The sequence below is a fragment of the Gorilla gorilla genome, chromosome 19 (assembly GCF_029281585.2).
Source record: "Gorilla gorilla gorilla isolate KB3781 chromosome 19, NHGRI_mGorGor1-v2.1_pri, whole genome shotgun sequence".
Classification (NCBI taxonomy): Eukaryota; Metazoa; Chordata; class Mammalia; order Primates; family Hominidae; genus Gorilla; species Gorilla gorilla.
The window spans coordinates 56410975-56427389 of NC_073243.2; the positions used below are offsets into that span (position 1 = coordinate 56410975).

General features: G+C 42.0%; 1 long non-coding RNA gene across 1 annotated transcript in view; it reads left to right on the plus strand.

Annotated features, from left to right (window-relative positions):
* Positions 1–734: 734 nt before the first annotated feature.
* LOC115931298 (uncharacterized) overlaps positions 735–16415 on the plus strand; it is a 43047-nt gene continuing 27366 nt past the window's right edge. The window contains exons 1-2 of the long non-coding RNA XR_004067809.2: positions 735–861; positions 4225–4364. This is a non-coding gene — a long non-coding RNA (uncharacterized lncRNA). The remainder of the gene's footprint in view (positions 862–4224; positions 4365–16415) is intronic.

Below are 16415 nucleotides of genomic sequence, written 5' to 3' on the forward strand. Positions count from 1 at the left end.
GAAACCCAACTCTAATTATATCTGTGGTGCCTGGGAGACATCCCCAGCTTAGATGAGTAAATGTGAAAAGAGAAAACAATCATAGGCAATTAGCTGGGTCTTGGCTTAATGTCAGCAATGTATCCACTGTGAACCTCAAGCACTCCCTGCTCTGTGGGCACCAGTCTCCCTCCCTCTCTTCCTCCCCTCAGCCACAGTTCCATTTAGCAAAGCAGAGAGGGCCTTGGACTCGTATTGTTACCCTGGAATTAGGCTAGACAGCATTTTCCAGTGACTTCTTAAAAGTCTGTCCCTTCTTCTGGTCATTATTGTATTCTGCCACCCGTCCCCTCCCCATGCATATCTCCCCCCCACCACAAACCCACGCCTTGTTAAGTCATTTTACTGGAAAACTGCTTGGCACCTAGCACTTCTTCTTTCAATTACAGCAGCTTTACAAGGTCTCATTGGCCCACACAGAATGCCACTGGCCGAGTGTAAGTGCCAGAGAAATATATTTCTTTTAAAACACTCCACATTTCTACTGCAAATAGGAACCCTCCCCAAGTCCATCACATCTGATAACCACTGTCAGGCTGGACAGTGGACTCATGGTGCTCTCAGGGTGACCTCACAGGGGCTTGGCCGTGGCACTGAGGGGAGAGCCTGGCTGGTTGTTTCATTGCCGGATCTCTGAAGGCCAATCAGGATTTGCAGCTCAGCCACCTGCTTTCTGAGGAGCACTGAGCAAGATGGCCACCTCCTGGTGGTAAGTCTCGCTCCTGGAGTTCCCATCTTGGCCCTACAGCGGGACATTTTGCCGCCGCCTCTTTGTGTGTTGGGAAGATGACGTCCTTTCTGCTCGTCCTGCTTCTCTGATTGGTGAGTTTGGGATGGAGAAACGGACACGTTCAGTTCAACCCCTTCCATTCTCACTTTCCAAGAAGCAAGGTTTCTCTGTCTCCGGAAGTTTTCTGGGACTGGACTTTGTCTTGGCAAAGGGAGAGTCTGCAATTTGGTTGGGAAATGTTAAATAGGGCTGTGTGAGAAATCTTAGGTGCAGACTGGGGCTCTTCATCTAGCTTTATCAGCAATAGAGCAGACATTCTTGGCCCCAGCTTACAGCCCCAGCCTCTCTTGTCTACCTGTCAACTGCTTTGGGGCTTGGAGCAGAAAAGCAGGGAAGTAATTAATTGTCACCCTCTAACTCCAGCACTGCCCTCAGGAATGAAGAGAGGAGCCAGGGAACTCCTGCAGGAATTCCCTGAGAAGACCACAGGAATATAAAATATAATGAAGTGATGTGAGAAAAAATTGATAAACCAGCTTGGAGATTAAGGATGAAACTCAAGGATACAGGAAAGCTGAATCTCATGTTTTTCTCTTAGGAAATTCCTCTCAACTTGTGAAACAGGAAGACCGAGGGTTTCTCCTGGAGTTGTTTAAAGAGTGGCACTTTACAGAATTAGTTTCATGAAGCTTGTGAAAGGGAATCATCTGTCTAGTGCACCATCAAGTCATTATTAGAGTTTTCTTAGAATAGTACCCAGGCACTGGTAGAAATTGATTTACACAAGTGTTCTTGTTGCACTTGAAGCAGAATTAGGAATTTAGCTAAAATCTTTCAGATACAAGAGATTAGACCTGCAAGAGAGGTAAGAGAATTTGGTGGAAGGTGGAAGCAGAGAGCACCCTTACTAATTTTAAGAGCTCACCCAAGACCAGTAGTTTTCCATCCATTAGAATCACCTAAGGAATTGCTGAACAATTCCAGTATTTGGGTTCCTTCCCACATCATTCAAACCAGACACTCTGGTGATGGGCCAAGGAGTCAGTATTGTTAAAAACTGCCCAGGTGATTCTGTCTGGTGTGCAGCTTGGACTGAAAAACAGTGTCCTGGTGGGCTAAGGAAGCACCGGTCATCTGTCCCTTGCCTTTGGGAGCAGCCACAGGTGATGGTGATGATGGTGGTGGTGGTGGTGAGTGGGGAATTTACATACTCTTTCTTCCCTAATGAATCTAAACTCTGCTACTTGAAGGGTGGTCCCTGGACTAGCTGCATCATCACTTAGGACCTTGTTCAAAAATGCAGAATTTGGGGCCCCACCTTAGACCTAGACCTATTGAATTAGAACTGTAGTGGGGAAATGTTTCTTGAACTTTAATGTGCATAGGAAACACCTGGGATCTTGTTAAAATGCAGATTCTGTTTCAGTAGGTCTGGGGTGTAGTCCAAGGTCCTGCATTTCTAACAATCTCCCAAGTGATTCCAGTGCTTCCAATCCACGGACCACACTTTGAGCAGCAAGGCAGCTGAGGCCTTGGAGCAACCACAAATGGAAGTTGCTCGAAGAGCAGTGCTCCAGCTTTGGACTGCTCTGTAGGAATGGTGCTGAAAATGTTGCATGGTGCATCTTCAGGGACATAACAGACGTTGAAGATTTTATAGGAGTGGCTGCCATTCCCAGAACAGCCAATAGTAATTACCATCATCAGGAGATGCTGTTGCTGGGAACTTCCAGGAACTGCCAATTGGAGCTGGTACCAAAGGAAACTGCAATGGGAGAATCGAGTTAACAAGACTGCGTAGCAAGTTGGAACCCTCTCTGTATTCCAGCCCAAGTCACACTTGAGAATGAGGGAATTGGCTGTTCTTAATCACTTGCTATGTGGAGGAGAGAACCAGTCTTTCCACATACTTCACACTGAAATTAGAAAATAATTTTTCATCAAGATTCCTCTTGGGGCTTATGTATTCCTTTACTCCACAGATATTTTTGAGGACCTACTTTGTACCACGTATTATGCTAAGACTTAGATTTGAATGTCTAGAAACTGAGTGAGGCTCCAGCCAGCAGTAGACACCTAGAATTGCAACTCAACTCTCATTGGAGAGGACACTGTGGCTTGAGAGAAGGTTATATTGGGATAGTGTCCATAAACATCTTAGCTATTATATAAACCTTGGGCCTAACATCAGTTGATGTCAATTTCAGAAATAAGACCATATATGATTCATTTGGAATCAGGCACTGGAAAAGCCAATGCTATTACTGGAAGGAATTTGACACCACTGAGCTACCCTAGGATAAAGGCTAAGTACACAATATTTTGCAATGAAATAGCAGCCATAGAAGATACTGTATGACTGCACTGGGGGTTTAGTACTATAACCAATTTGAGAATTTGGGAATGATTTGGTTCTGGGCAGGGAATATAAGTGGGAGCTTGAACCATGGGCTGTATTCCTCCTCCCCATATGGAAAGACTTGCCTGTATCATTCAGGATGTCCTTTCCCATCCTGCCCTTTAAACCAGTGTGCTCAGAAGAGGTATTGCTGGCCTCCAGAGACCTCAGACACCCTGCAGACAGTGTTTCTTATGACTTTTATAAGGCCAAGGGCTTCCTATTTGAAGAGCTATGCTCACCTGTTGTGAAGGCAGGAAGACATCTCAGTCAATATGTACTCTAGTGACCCAGAAACAGTGGAATGTCAAACAACAAAAAAATTGCTGATCAGGAGTTCTGAAACCTCAGCTGACCTTGGAACCCAGTGGGAACTCATTAGCAGTAGTGACCAGAAACCCTAAGGCGAAGCCATTATAATCCTCACCCCACCCGCCACCTCACCCTGGAAAGGTATGTTAGAGTCCACAGCTCACCAATGTTAAATGACTCAAATAAAGTTACAGGGTAGTAGAAACAAGTGGAGAAGAACAAAGGTTTTCTGACTTCTAGTACCAGGGAAATTAGAAATGGTTAAGAAACAGAGAAACTGCAGAAGAAAAAGACCTGTCATTATAGTTGGGGGTGTGTGTGCAAAAGGAAATATGTAATCATCTCAATCTGAGGGACCTCCATGTGTGGGCACATACAACAGACTGTGAGAAGTTACAAAGGAGATGGAAGACCAAATGAGTGTGCAATATAACTGGAAATAGGACAGATATAATGGAAATACACAATAACATAAGTCACATAAGCACAAAATACATACCTAAGTGATGACAGCTGTATAAGGAGCCAGGCGGCATGGGGGAGAGAAGGAGGCTCGGGGAGGTAATTGGAAAAGTGTGTGGGTAGAAAAGAAATTGATAGAAAGCAGCAGTATTTGCATCTACCCGAGGAAAGGCACTTGCTGCTGAGGCAGGTTTAAGTAAGTTCCCCGGGGCAAAGATAGAGTCTTCCAAAGGGCTCTGAGGTTCTAGGACTAGAGAAAGTAGAGCATGAAATTTCCTTCCAGGGACAGTCTGGTTTGAAAGGGAGGAGGAGAAATAAGAGAAAGCTCCGTTGTAATATACAAGACGAAAAGAAAAGAAAGAGAAGTAAAAGGAATGATCTGCAACCACCTGGATATTGGAGCACAATTGTGAGAACAACTGGGTAAGAAGAGTCCATTTTCTTACCCTCCTTTTTCCCCCCTTTCCAAAGCATCCTATATTCCATTTTGGATTATTCTTGATAAGTTTCCTTTCCTATGGAATATGCTACCTATGTAGTAGCAACTGATGCTACCTCTCTTAGCTTCCAACTTGATAAAGAGGCATTTTTAATATAGCTGCTGGATCCAAATTGAAGGGAAGGAATAATCTAGCAAAATATCCACAAATTAGCTGCACTTTCTTTTGTAACATAAGGCAGCTCTATTCACTCACCCGAGTTGGGGTGGAAGATCTCACACACTGTTCTCTGCTTTCCTTTTCTGCTTTGTTCAGAGACACAAGATGTAGGCACCCTGCTGAGCATGGAACTCCTGGCTGCCTCCTCCACCTCAACATATGCTTGTTCAGGTAGAGCCCAGCTGGGGACTGACAGTGGTAGAGCATTGCTGATTTAGGTTCCTCACATAAAGCACTGTAGACAAGGGCAGAGACAAAAATCTCTGGTACTGTGCTTGCGGGGGATCTGAGTTTTTAATGTATTTGATTGGTTTAGCATGTCAAAGATCAAGTCTTGAAAGTAGGAGAGAAAAATTATATGTCTTTCCAGCAGAGCCAATGTAATGCTTGCCTGCGAGTAACCAGGAATTGTGCTATATGCTGTGCACATCTGTCTCATAGACCTAAGGTAACGGAACCTGCAATCCAGTGGACCATGGAACTGCTTGAGTTCTGGGCACCATCTGTGCCAGCATAGCCTGCTGAATCTCAGTATCTCTCAGGAGGGGGCCAGAAATCAATCTCACACATTCCCCAGATAATTCTGATACCTTTAGAACTACGACTTAGAGGGACTGCGTAATAATAGAAATGACTTACTGGAAGGATAAATTTTTAGAAAATAGTTAAATACATTTTTAGAAAATAGCATCCTCAATAATACATGACCTTAATGAAACAGGAACAGAAAGCCATAGATGGGAACATTGTGAAGTGAAGGGCTAACAATACAACAACTATACCACATGATACAACATAAAAATGAAAATGTTGAGAAGAAAGGGAAGTGGGAGTGGTAAAATAGGACTGCAAGGAAACAATACTTGGAGTAGCACAATTTAAATCTGCATCAGCGTCATAAACAGCAGAACTAACAGGGTAGAATTTAAATCAGTAATGTGGAGGATAAGCCTAGAAATTGTTCCGGAAGATAGTGAAAAGCAGGGGAAAAGAAATATGTTAAAATGAATAAAGAAATGGTGGGTAAGAAACTATTATTCAAAGGATACAGAGAGCCAACCAAGAACTGCAGATTTCTTTTATTAAAAAAACCCTAGAGTAGTTAGTTAATTGCTTCTCAGCCTTTGGGCTAAGATTAAGTGTATTAACTAGAGTAGTTAGAACAGAAGTGATAATCATGATGAAAAAGACAATTTTTCAGGGAAGAAAAAAGATCCTGGATTCATAGATGAAAAGAGCCCCTTGGTTCAGCCAAAGAATATTCTGGGGAAAAAAAAAAAAAACTAGCAAAACCTTGAATTACAAGGATAAGTGAATAAATCTGCATGCATCTAGCCAGAAAAATATAACCACAAATGAACAAAATCAGAGAAACTTTCAACTTGTTTATGCAACTGTAAATGCCAGAAAAATAATGGTGCTGTGTTTACAAGATGTTGAAGGGAAAATTTATAAACTAAGAATATTATACACATTGTTTTTCATCTGTTAAGGCAACAGAAGTACATTTCTAGACAAAGATTTCAAAAATATACCTCCTATGTATTTCATCTTGAAAAAATTATTTGAGGATGTACCCTGGCTAATTGATGAATCAAAATTAAGATCCCGAGAAGAAAGAAGTAAATTTTAGTATAAAGACTGGCAGGGAGAATTGAAAATGGCAAAGCAAAAAGTTAAAATCTATATAATTGTAAATGAGTTGAAGCCTGTTGGTCAATTCCACTCCAAACAATATTGTCTTCAGTTGCATGGGCTCTGGTATACTAAATAATGCAAATTAGTTCTCCCTAAACTGTAAGCTGGGAGAGGGCAAGGGCCATGCCATCTTATTCACCACTTTGTCTCCAGTGTCCCTTCCTGGCTTGTGGTGATGCTTATTAAACATTTATTGGACTTTCTACATGAGTATTCTTTTAAACTTCTCTCAGCAGACAGGCCTTATGAATTCTATAATAACATTCTAGCTGGGAGATGGAAGATGTTGGACAACAAAATGAGGGAAGAGAAATATTACAAAACTTTCAGAGAAGAGAGCAAACTCTCCCACCGAGCCAAGTCATCTTGCCCTCTTTTCTTCATCAGGAAAGAGGCAGTAGTTCTGAGAGACCAAAAAAGTCATGTGCCTGTTTTTATAGGCACCAAGAAGTAGTAAGTTCTAGTTCCATTCCTCTGAAGATAGGGGTGGGAAGAGTCCAGCCTGTCTCTAAATAGGACAGCTATCAAGCCTCTGGCTGTTTCTCAGCTTCTGAAAGGCCTTGGGGCATAGGGGAAGTGTAGAGGGTGTGTGCTGGGCCCAGAGTGGTCCAGGGAGTGGCATACTCCTTTCCTGCAGACTCTAAGATCCCATTCCTCAACTACCTGTCAACAGGTTCAAGGTCATAAATTCTTGGCAGTTTCTGGAAAACAAAGCCCCATATCCTGGAGGAAGTGAGGTGGATAGGTGTAAGTGATGTTATGTGTGGAATAATTTTCACCATATTTTTCAGTGAGGTATGCTTACAAATGGTCTTCATACTAAGAGCTGGAGCCCAAACCTAGAAACCAGGGAAGAGGAAAGATATGTGTATGTGTAGAAGGGATGGGGCAAGAAGTAACAGTCATGCGTGTACCTTTCCCTCAGTGCACTAAAAGAAATGCACTCAGAGAGCCGAGGAGAAATAGGGACAGCCAGGCCCAGGCTGTGAGCAGGTTCAGGGAGTCTCACTTAAACGCAGTTAAGTCGTAGTTGCCTTCCACACCTGATTTCACTTGGTCAGAACAAGCAGTCTCACAGAAGCAACTCCACTCCATGAATTAACTTACAGGGATTTATCAAGCATGTATCAAATATGGGACATTTCCATACTGGGAACTAAGGGCAAAGACACAATTCCTTGTTTTTATATGGCTTTGTCTATTAAGATGTAGGAGTGGCCATCTTCACCTTATTCAGTTAAAAGAATGACTTCTTTTTATTCTTAAAGACTTCATCTAGATGTTTTCTCTTTGTGGTCGCTCCTGACCTCCAGTCCCTCTGTTGAGCCCTCCTAGATTATTGTAAGGATGTAGGTGGAAGTGAATAAACTTGAAAAGGTGTGCCAGGCCTCAGGAGTCCTTGGAGAGAGACATGGAGGCTTGTGTTAAAAGTTTGTTAGAAGGTTTTCACTTTGAAGTTGAGAAATTCAGGCCAGTGAGCCAAGGCATGAGAGATGTAACCAGGTTTTGTTCCTGGGGGTTCAAAGCCAAGGGCAGCTGATGAAGTGACAGAACTGGCTCAGAAATCTGAGCAGCAGCAGCTTGAAGGTACTTAGATGGGTGGGAAAGTGGGACTCAACTGAGGTACCAAGGGGCCCCTCTGCACGCACTAACTCTCTCAGTAACCACTATGGTCTATCCTTTTAAAACAACACAAATTTAATGTCTTTATATTAAAGCTAAGATTCAGCCTAGAAGCTGAAGTTTGATATTGAGGATGAATGCCTCTTAGTGCAGTAGTTAGTTTGTTTGTGTGCGTGTGTGGTTTTTTTGTTTTTGTTTTTGTTTTTTTTTTGAGATGGAGTTTCGCTGTATCACCAGGCTGGAGTGCAATGGTGCAATCTTGGCTCACTGCAACCTCTGACTCCCTGGTTCAGGCGATTCTCCTGCCTTAGCCTCCTGAGTAGCTGGGATTATAGGCACACACCACCACGCCCAGCTAATTTTTGTATTTTTAGTAGAAATGGGGTTTCACCATGTTGGCCGGGATGGTCTTGATCTCCTGACCTTGTGATCCACCTGCCTCGGCCTCCCAAAGTGTTGGGATTACCAGTGTGAGCCACCGCACCCGGCCCAGTGCAGTGGTTCTTAATCCTGAAGACACATTAGAATAATCTGAGACATTAAAAAAAATACCAATCCCTGGGCCCACCCCAAACTAAATAATTCAAATCTCTGGGCATGCAGACTGGGTGTTGGTATATTTTTAAAACACTCCCTGGCTGACTCTAATCTCCAAAACTCTAACGGAAGAGAATTCGGAGGCAAGTAGGGGGCCTTGCTGCAAAATGTGGTCTGCACATCAACATCATAGGGAGGCTTGATGGAAATACAACCTCTCAGGCCCCATACCAGACCTACTGGATTAGAATCTGCATCTTAACAATGTCCTCAGAGCATTTGTAGGTACTTTGAGTATCACGATAGAGGAATACTCTGCAATGTTTCAGCAATGACTTGTTAAAATACCCTAGAATCAGAGAGCTAGAATTGATTTTAGTCACTGACTTCAGAGATCCCAATGTCCCCACAGGAATCAGGCAGAACAGTGAGAGTTAGGCAGGCCTGCCACCCCAGCGGATCACATGGGCCTCAAAGACTCTAAACAAAGCGAAAGAAGGTAGGGAGTAGTGAAGACAAGGGGAGAGCACACAGCCCCACTAGAGAGGGAATCTGACTCCGCTCCAGCTTTGATTCGTTTCTCCGTGAAATTTCCTGGTTTTTAAATGTTGGCAACTAATTCATGTTTTAGAAGTTTTTTCTATAGGTGTGATGGTTAATTTTAGATGTGATCTTACTGGGTTAAGGGATACCCAGGTGATATGATTTGGATTTGTGTCTCCACCCCAGTGCTGGTGGAGGGACCTGGTGGGAGGTGATTGGATCGTGGCGGCGGACTTCCCCCTTGCGGCACTCATTAGAGTGTGTTCCTTCTCACGAGATCTGGTTATTTTAAAGTATGTCGCCCCTCCCCCTTCTCTCTCTTACTCCTGCTCTGGCCATGTAAGGTGCATTTGATTTGCCTTCTGCCATGATTGAAAGTTTTCTGAGACCTCCAGCCATGCTTCTTGTACAGCCTGCAGAACTGTGAATCAATTAAACCTCTTTCTTTATAAATTACCCAGTTTCAGGTACTTCTTTATAGCAGTGCAAGAATGGACTAATATACCAGGTCGCTGGTAAAGCATTATTTCGGTGTCTGTGAGGGTGTTTCTGCAGGAGACTGGCATTTGAATGAGTGGACTGAGTAAGGAAGAGCCAACCTCACTCCATGTGAGTGGGCACCATTTAATCCTTCAAGGCCCAGAATAGAACAAAAAGGCAGAGAAAAGGTGAATTCATGCTGTCTGCTGGAGGTGGGCCATCCATCTTCTCCAGCCCTTGGACATCAGAACTCCAGGTTCTTGGGCCTTCAAACTCAGACTCATGCCAGTGGCCTCCTAGAATCTCAGGCGTTTGGCCTTGGCCTGAAAGTTATACCATCAGCTTCCTTGGTTCTCAGACATTTGGACTCCAACTGAATTATACCACCAGCTTCCCTGGTTCTCCAGCTTGCACGTGGCGTAGGATGGGACTTCTCTACCTCCATAATCACATGAGCCAATTCCCATAATAATTTCCTCTTACATATCTATAGATATTGACATATCTTCATCTGTATCTGATTGGTTCCATTTCTCTGGAGAACCCTGATACAATGGGCAAATCACAACACACTATAGGACAGATTATGCCCATGGAATACCACTAATCTAAACCAACTCTTTCATATTACAGATAAAGAAATTGAGTCTGTTTTTCTCATCCTCCACTTTCAGAAGAGAGTGACTCCAGTTTAAGTATCATTTAAATTTTCCACTTTTGTTTTAGGTAATAGAGAGCTGCTGTCTTACAGAATTCTAGAGCCATTGAAGGTGGAAGTGGCTCTGAGCAGGGGATCAGGAGGGGTTTCTCTGGAAAGGCAATGAAAAAACTCAGATTCAGTACCCAGATGTGTTGTTTTTGGTCTACCAGAGGGGCAGACCAAACCTTTTCAGTTGACATTTCCTTCAACACCAGGCTTGTTTTGGGAGTCTGGGCTAGGTGACAATGATGGCACTAAGAGCTTGTTTTCCAAATTGGAGTCAAAACATTTGCTGAGCAACCCCATAAATTGGCTAGACAAAAGTAAATAGGAAGGAGAGACATGGGAAAGGTGAGGTACCACACAGCCCTGAGTGAAAAGAAAGTTGGAGGGAAGTACCCTGCAAAAAAAAAAAAGCTGAGAGAGAAGATGCAGGGATGACTGGGCCAGCCAATTAGTCAACATTCAGCATTCATTCATCCCTCAACAGCTATTTATCATGCAGCTATCATATCCCAGGCACAGCTCTTGATACTAAAGACACAACTGTGAACATGACTGACCAAGCACCTGCCCTCGTGGAGCTCACACCATTTTTCATACAAGCATCCTACATCTATGAATCTTTATTTTTTTGAAACAGGGTCGCACTTTGGCCTGGACTAGAATACAGTGGCATCATCATGGCTCATTGCAGCCTTGACCTCCCTGGGCTCAGGTGATCCTTCCAACTAAGCCTACCAAGTAGCTGGGACTACAGGCATGTGCCAAGGTGGGTAGATCAGGAGGTCAGGAGTTCGAGACCAGCCTGGCCAAGATGGTGAAACCCCATCTCTACTAAAAATACAAAAATTAGCCAGCCGTGGTTGTGGGCGCCTGTAATCCCAGCTACTCAGGAGGCTGAGGCAGGAGATTGCTCCAACCCGGGAGGTGGAGGTTGCAGTGAGCTGAGATCACGCCACTGCACTCTAGTCTGGGCAACAGAGCAAGACTCTGTCTCAAAAAATATATATATATAATTATAGGTTTGTGTGCTAGAATCTTTGTTCAGTTCATTTTCTTAATCAAGAAAGAATATGAAGAGCAATAGTGGTTTGTGACTGACTAGAAGCCTCAGTAAATTTTCATTCTTTGCATCTGTAGAGGTAAATTTCTCTGAACAATGCTATTAATCATCATTGCATGGGTTAATGTCTGCATCCATACAGGCAGCAGTAAATTACTTAAATGATTTTCCCACTGAGCATTAATAATAAATGGAGTTATTTTTTCCAGGAATTCACTTTATTTTTCCCTTTAGTATTTGTAGTTTGTACAAATTACTTTTTTTATTATTGTACTATAAGTTCTAGGGTACGTGTGTACAACATGCAGGTTTGTTACGGTGGTATACATGTGCCATGTTGGTTTGCTGCACCCATTAACTCATCATTTACAGTAGGTATTTCTCCTAATGCTATCCCTCCCCCAGCCCCTCACCCCATGACAGGCCCCAGTGTGTGATGTTCCCCTCCTTGTGTCCAAGTGCTCTCATTGTTCACTTCCCACATATGAGTAAGAACATGCGGTGTTTGGTTTTCTGTCCTTGTGATAGTTGGCTCAGAATGATGGTTTCAAGCTTTATCCATGTCCCTGCAAAAAGGACATGAGCTCATCCCTTTTTATGGCTGCATAGTATTCCATGGTGTATATGTGCCACATTTTCTTAATCCAGTCTATCATTGTTGAACATTTGGGTTGGTTCCAAGTCTTTGCTATTGTGAATAATGCCGCAATAAACATACATGTGCATGTGTCTTTATAGCAGCATGATTTATAGTCCTTTGGGTATATACCCAGTAATGGGATGGCTGGGTCAAATGGTATTTCTAGTTCTAGATCGCTGAGGAATCGCCACACTGACTTCCACAATGGTTGAACTAGTTTACAGTCCCACCAACAGTGTAAAAGTGTTCCTATTTCTCCACATCCTCTCCAGCACCTGTTGTTTCCTGACTTTTTAATGATTGCCATTCTAACTGGTGTGAGATGATATCTCATTGTGGTTTTGATTTGCATTTCTCTGATGGCCAGTGATGATGAGCATTTTTTCATGTGTCTGTTGGCTGCATAAATGTCTTCTTTTGAGAAGTGTCTGTTCATATCCTTTGCCCACTTTTTGATGGGGTTGTTTGCTTTTTTCTTGTAAATTTGTTTAAGCTCTTTGTAGATTCTGGATATTAGCCCATTGTCAGATGGGTAGATTACAAAAATTGTCTCCCATTCTGTAGGTTGCCTGTTCACTCTGATGGTAGTTTCTTTTGCTGTGCAGAAGCTTTTAGTTTAATTAGATCCCATTTGTCAATTTTGGCTTTTGTTGCCATTGCTTTTGGTATTTTAGTCATGAAGTCTTTGCCCATTCCTATGTTCCAAATGGTATTGCCTAGGTTTTCTTCTAGGGCTTTTATGGTTTTAGGTCTAACATTTAAGTCTTTAATCCATCTCGAATTAATTTTTGTATAAGGTTTAAGGAAGGGATCCAATTTCAGCTTTCTACATATGGCTAGCCAGTTTTGCCAGCACCATTTATTAAAGAGGGAATCATTTCCCCATTTCTTGTTTTTGTCAGGTTTGTTAAAGATCAGATGGTTGTAGATGAGTGGGGTTATTTCTGAGGCCTCTGTTCTGTTTCATTGGTCTATGTCTCTGTTTTGGTACCAGTACCATGCTGTGTTGGTTACTGTAGCCTTGTAGTATAGTTTGAAGTCAAGTAGCATGATGCCTCCAATGTTGTTCTTTTTGCTTAAGATTGTCTTGGCAATGCAGGCTCTTTTTTTGTTCCATATGAAATTTAAAGTAGTTTTTTCCAATTCTGTGAAGAAAGTTGTTGGTACCTGATGGAGATGGCATTGAATCTATAATAACTTTGGGCAGTATGGCCATTTTCATGATATTGATTCTTCCTATCCATGAGCATGGAATATTCTTCCATTTGTTTGTGTCTTCTTTCATTTCATTGAGCAGTGGTTTGTAGTTCTCCTTGAAGAGGTCCTTCACATCCCTTGTAAGTTGGATTCCTAGGTATTTTATTCTCTGTGTAGCAATTGTGAATGGGAGTTCACTCATGATTTGGCTGTTTGTCTGTTATGGGTGTATAGGGATTCTTGTGATTTTTGCACATTCATTCTGTATCCTGAAACTTTGCTGAAGTTGCTTATCAGCTTGAGATTTTGGGCTGAGATTATGGGGTTTTCTAAATATACAGTCATGTCATCTGCAAACCTGGACAATTTGACTTCCCCTTTTCCCAATTGAATACCCTTTATTTCTTTGTCCTGCCTGATTGCCCTGACCAGAACTTCCAACAGTATGTTGAATAGGAGTGGTGAGGGCATCCCTGTCTTGTGCCAGTTTTCAAAGGGAATGCTTCCAGTTTTTGCCCATTCAGTATGATATTGGCTGTGGGTTTGTCATAAATAGCTCTTATTATTTTGAAATATGTTCCATGAATACCTAGCTTATTGAGAGTTTTTAGCATGAAGGACTGTTAAATTTTGTCGAAGGCCTTTTCTGCATCTATTGAGATAATCATGTGATTTTTGTCATTGGTTCTGTTTATGTGATGGATTACATTTATTGATTTGCATATGTTGAACCAGGCTTGCATCCCAGGGATGAAGCCCACTTGATTGTGGTGGATAAGTTTTTGATGTGCTGCTGGATTCGGCTTGTCAGTATTTTATTGAGGATTTTTGCATCATTGTTCATCAGGGATATTGGTCTAAACTTCTCTTTTTTTGTTGTGTCTCTGCCAGGCTTTGGTATCAGGATGATGCTGGCCTCATAAAATGACTTAGGGAGGATTCCTTCTTTTTCTATTGATTGGAATAGTTTCAGAAGGAATGGTACCAGCTCCTCCTTGTACCTCTGGTAGAATTCGGCTGTGAATTCATCTGGTCCTGGACTTGTTTTGGTTGGTAAACTATTAATTACTGCCTCAATTTCAGAGCCTGTCATTGGTCTGTTCAGAAATTCAACTTCTTCCTGGTTTAGTCTTGGGAGGGTGTATGTGTTGAGGAATTTATCCATTTCTTCTAGATTTTCTAGTTTATGTGTGTAGAGATGTTTATAGTATTCTCTGATGGTAGTTTGTATTTCTGTGGGATCGGGGGTGATATCCCCTTTGTCATTTTTTATTGTGTCTATTTGATTCTTTTCTCTTTTCTTCTTTATTAGTCTTGCTAGTGGTCTATCAATTTTGTTGATCTTTTCAAAAAACCAGCTCCTGGATTCATTGATTTTTTGAAGGGATTTTTGTGTCTCTATGTCCTTCAGTTCTGCTCTGATCTTAGTTATTTCTTGCCTTCTGCTAGCTTTTGAATGTGTCTGCTCTTGCTTCTCTAGTTCTTTTAATTGTGATGTTAGGGTGTCAATTTTAGATGTTTTCTGCTTTCTCTTGTGGGCATTTAGTGCTATAAATTTCCCTCTACACACTGCTTTGAATGTGTCTCAGAGATTCTGGTATGTTGTGCCTTTGTTCTCATTGGTTTCAAAGAACATCTTTATTCCTGCCTTCATTTCGTTATGTACCCAGTAGTCATTCAGGAGGAGGTTGTTCAGTTTCCATGTAGTTGAGTGGTTTTGAGTGAGTTTCTTAATCCTGAGTTCTAGTTTGATTGCATTGTGGTCTGAGAGACAGTTTGTTATAATTTCTGTTCTTTTACATTTGCTGAGGAGTGCTTTACTTCCAACTATGTGGTCAATTTTGGAATAGGTGTGGTGTGGTGCTGAAAAGAATGTATATTCTGTTGATTTGGGGTGGAGAGTTCTGTAGATGTCTATTAGGTTTGCTTGGTGCAGAGCTGAGTTCAGTTCCTGGATATCCTTGTTAACTTTCTGTCTTGTTGATCTGTCTAATGTTGACAGTGGGGTGTTAAAGTCTCCCATTAAGTCTCTTTGTAGGTCTCTAAGGACTTGCTTTATGAATCTGGGTTCTCCTGTATTGGGTGCATATATATTTATGATAGTTAGCTCTTCTTGTTGAATTGATCCCTTTACCATTATGTAATGGCCTTCTTTGTCTCTTTTGATCTTTGTTGGTTTAAAGGCTGTTTTATCAGAGACTAGGGTTGGAACCCCTGCCTTTTTTTGTTTTCCATTTGCTTGGTAGATCTTCCTCCATCCCTTTATTTTGAGCCTGTGTGTGTCTCTGCACGTGAGATGGGTTTCCTGAATACAGCACACTCATGGGTCTTGACTCTTTATCCAATTTGCCAGTCTGTGTCTTTTAATTGGAGCATTTAGCCCATTTACATTTAAGGTTAATATTGTTATGTGTGAATTTGATCCTGTCATTTTGATGTTAGCTGGTTATTTTGCTCGTTAGTTGATGCAGTTTCTTCCTAGCCTTGATGGTCTTTACAATTTGTCATGTTTTTGCAGTGGCTGGTACCAGTTGTTCCTTTCCATGTTTAGTGCTTCCTTCAGGAGCTCTTGTAGGGCAGGCCTGGTGGAGACAAAATCTCTCAGCATTTGCTTGTCTGTAAAGGATTTTATTTCTCCTTCACTTATGAAGCTTCATTTGGCTGGATATGAAATTCTGGGTTGAAAATTCTTTTCTTTAAGAATGTTGAATATTGGCCCCCACTCTCTTCTAGCTTGTAGAGTTTCTGCCGAGAGATCCGCTGTTGGTCTGATGGGCTTCCCTTTGTAGGTAACCCCACCTTTCTCTCTGGCTGCTGTTAACATTTTTTCCTTCATTTCAACTTTGGTGAATCTGACAATTATGTGTCTTGGAGTTGCTCTTCTCGAGAAGTATCTTAGTGGCATTCTCTGTATTTCCTGAATTTGAATGTTGGCCTGCCTTGCTAGATTGGGGAAGTTCTCTTGGATAATATCCTGCAGAGTGTTTTCCAACTTGGTTCCATTCTCCCCGTCACTTTCAGGTACACCAGTCAGACGTAGATTTGGTCTTTTCACATAGTCCGATATTTCTTGGAGGCTTTATTCATTTCTTTTTATTCTTTTTTCTCTAAACTTCTCTTCTCACTTAATTTCATTCATTTCGTCTTCCATCACTGATACCCTTTCTTCCAGTTGATTGCATCGGCTCCTGAGGCTTGTGCATTTGTCATGTAGTTCTCATGCTATGGTTTTCAGCTCCATCAGGTCCTTTAAGGACTTCTCTGCATTGATTATTCTAGTTATCCATTCGTGTAATTTTTTTTCAAGGTTTTTAACTTCTTTGCCATTGGT